We start from the raw sequence: 3739 nt of genomic DNA, 5'->3' as shown, positions 1-3739 counted from the left end.
TTTTCGTTTTGTTGATGGTTTCCTCTGCTGTGCAGAAGCTTTTTAGTTTGATGTAGTCCCATTTGTTTATTTTTTCTATTGTTTCTCTTGCCCGGTCAGACGTGATGTTTGAAAAGATGTTGCTAAGATCAATGTCGAAGAGCGTACTGCCTATGTTTTCTTCTAGAACTTTCACAGTTTTGGGTCTTACATTCAAGTCTTTAATCCATTTGGAGTTAATTTTTGTGTATGGTGTAAGGTAAGGGTCTACTTTCATTTTTTTGCATATGGCTATCCAGTTTTCCCAACACCATTTGTTGAAGAGACTTTCTTTTCCCCATTGTATGTTCTTGGCTCCTTTGTCGAAGATTAGCTGCCCATAGATATGTGGGTTTATTTCTGGGCTTTCGATTCTATTCCATTGATCTGTGTGTCTGTTTTTGTGCTAGTACCATGCTGTTTTGGTTACTATAGCTTTGTAGTATATTTTGAAATCAGGGAGTGTGATACATCTAGCTTTGTTCTTTATTCTCAGGATTCCTTTAGCTATTCGGGGTCTTTTGTTGTTCCATATAAATTTTAGGATTCTTTGTTCTATTTCTGTGAAAAATGTTGGAACTTTGATAGGGATTGCATTGAATCTATAGATGGCTTTAGGAAGTATGGACATCTTAACTATGTTAATTCTTCCAATCCAAGAGCACGGAATATCTTTCCATTTCTTTGTGTCTTCTTCAATTTCTTTCAGAAATGTTTTATTGTTTTCGGTGTACAGATCTTTTACCTCTTTGGTTAAGTTTATTCCTAGGTATTTTATTCTTTTTGTTGCAATTGTAAATGGGATGGTATTCTTAATTTCTCTTTCTGCTACTTCGTTGTTAATGTACAGAAATGCAACTGATTTTTGTATGTTGATTTTGTATCCTGCAACTTTACCATATTCGTTTATTACTTCTCAAAGTTTTCTGGGGGATTCTTTAGGGTTTTCTATATATAAAATCTTGTCATCTGCAAATAGTGACAGTTTCACTTCTTCCTTTCCAATTTGGATCCCTTTTATTTCTTTCTCTTGCCTGATTGCTCTGGCTAGGACTTCCACTACTATGTTAAATAGGAGTGGTGAGAGTGGGCAACCTTGTCTGGTTCCTGTTCTCAGAGGGATAGCTTTCAGTTTTCACCATTGAGGATGATATTAGCTGTGGGTTTCTCATATATGGTCTTTATTACGTTGAGGTACTTTCCTTCTATACCCATTTTATTCAGAGTTTTTATCATAAATGGATGCTGTATCTTGTAAAATGCTTTCTCTGCATCTATTGAGATGATCATGTGATTTTTATTCTTCATTTTATTAATGTAGTGTATTACGTTGATTGATTTGTGAATGTTAAACCATCCCTGCATCCCTGGAATAAATCCCACTTGATCATGGTGTATAATATTTTTAATGTATTGTTGTATGCGATTTGCTAGTATTTTGTTGAGGATTTTTACAACGATGTTCATCAGTGATATTGGCCTGTAATTTTCTTTTGTTGTGTTGTCCTTGTCTGGTTTTGGTATCAGGGTAATGTCAGCTTCATAGAATGAGTTAGGGAGCTTCCCCCCCTCCTCAATTTTTGGAAGAGTTTGAGAAGGATAGGTATTAAGTCTTCTTTGAATGTTTGGTAGAATTCCCCAGGGAAGCCGTCTGGTCCTGGACTTTTATTTTTGGGGAGGTTTGTGATTACTGTTTCGATCTCCTTACTGGTGATTGGTCTATTCAAATTCTCTACTTCTTCTTGATCCAGTTTTGGAAGGTTGTATGATTCTAAGAATTTATCCATTTCTTCCAGATTGTCAAATTGGTTGGCATATAGCTTTTCACAGTATTCTCTTATAATCTTTTGTATTTCTGAGGTGTCTGTTGTAACCTCTCCTCTTTCATTTCTGATTTTACTTATTTGTGCCTTCTCTCTTTTTTCCTTGGTGAGTCTAGCTAAAGATTTGTCAATTTTGTTGATCTTTTCAAAGAACCAGCTCTTGATTTTATTAATTTTTTCTATTGTTTTTTTGGTCTCTATTTCATTTATTTCTGCTCTGATTTTTATGATTTCCCTTCTTCTACTGATTTTGGGCTTTGTTGGTTCTTCTTTTTCCAGTTCCTTCAGGTGCATGGTTAGATTGTTTATTTGAGATTTTTCTTGTTTGTTGAGATAGGCCTGTATCGCTATAAACTACCCTCTTAGAACTGCTTTTGCTGTATCCCATAAATTCTGGCATGTCGTATTTTCATTTGTCTCCAGGTATTTTTTGATTTCTTCTTTGATTTCTTCGTTAACCCAGTCGTTGTTCAGTAGCATTTTGTTTAATCTCCACGTATTTGTGGCTTTTCTGATTTTCTTCCTATAGTTGATTTCTAGTTTCATACCGTTGTAGTCAGAAAAGATGCTTGGTATTATTTCAATCTTCTTAAATTTTTGGAGACTTGTTTTGTGGCCTAATATGTGATCAATCCTGGAGAATGTTCCATGTGCATTTGAAAAGAACGTGTATTCTTCGGTTTTTGGATGGAATGCTCTGTATATATCTACTAGGTCCATCTGTTGTAGTGTGTCGTTTAAGGCCAATGTTGCCTTATTGATCTTCTGTTTGGATGATCTATCCGTTGGTGTAAGCAGAGTGTTAAAGTCCCCTACTATTATTGTGTTACTGTCTATTTCTGTTTTTATGTCTGTTAATAATTGCTTTATATATTTAGGTGCACCTACATTGGGTGCATAGACATTTACAAGTGTTATATCCTCTTGTTGGATTGTTCCCTTGATCATTATGTAATGCCCTTCTTTGTCTCTTTTTACAGTTTTTGTTTTAAAGTCTATTTTGTCTGATATGAGTACTGCTACCCCAGCTTTCTTTTCATTGCCGTTTGTGTGGAGTATCTTTTTCCATCCCTTCACTTTCAGTTTGTGAGTGTCTTTCGGTCTGAAGTGTGTCTCTTGTATGCAGCATATATATGGGTCTTGTTTTTTTCTCCAGTAAGCCACCCTATGCCTTTTAATTGGAGCATTTAGTCCATTGACATTTAAAGTAGCTATTGATAAGTATGTACTTACTGCCATTTTTTAACTTTTTTTTTTTCAGTGTTTTAGTAGTCCTTCTCTGTTCCTTTCTTCTTCTATACAGAATTGATGGTCACTTTAGTTTGACCTCTGTCTGAAAGCTGTACTCTTTTACTCCCCTCCTCCCTCCTTTTATGTTTTTGGTATCATATCTAACCTCTTTTTTGTGCATTTGTATCCATTACGTTCTAATCATGGAAATAGATAATTTTTCCTATTTGTGGTCTTCTCTTTTCCCCTTAAATCAGTCCCTTTAACATTTCTTGTAGCACTGGTTTCTTGGTGACAAACTCCTTTAATTTTTGCTTATCTGGGAAAATTTTGATCTCTCCTTCCATTTTGAATGATAACCTTGCTGGGTAGAGTATTCTTGGCTGTAAGTTTTTTCCTTTTAGCACTTTAAATATATTGTGCCATTCTCTTCTAGCCTGTAAGGTTTCTGCTGAGAAGTCAGCTGGTAGCCTTATGAGGTTTCCTTTGTATGTAACTTGACATTCTGTTGCAGCTTTTAGGATTCTCTCTTTATCATTAATTCTGGACATTTTGATTATGATGTGTCTTGGTGTGGGCCTCTTTGGGTTTATCTTGTTTGGTGCTCTCTGTGCTTCCTGTACCTGGATGTCTGTTTTCTTTCTTAGATTAGGAAAGTTTTCATCTAT

Source organism: Diceros bicornis, chromosome 9 (assembly GCF_020826845.1).
Source record: "Diceros bicornis minor isolate mBicDic1 chromosome 9, mDicBic1.mat.cur, whole genome shotgun sequence".
Classification (NCBI taxonomy): domain Eukaryota; kingdom Metazoa; phylum Chordata; class Mammalia; order Perissodactyla; family Rhinocerotidae; genus Diceros; species Diceros bicornis.
The sequence above is the reverse complement of the archived record's forward strand: the minus strand, read 5'-3'. Positions refer to the sequence as shown.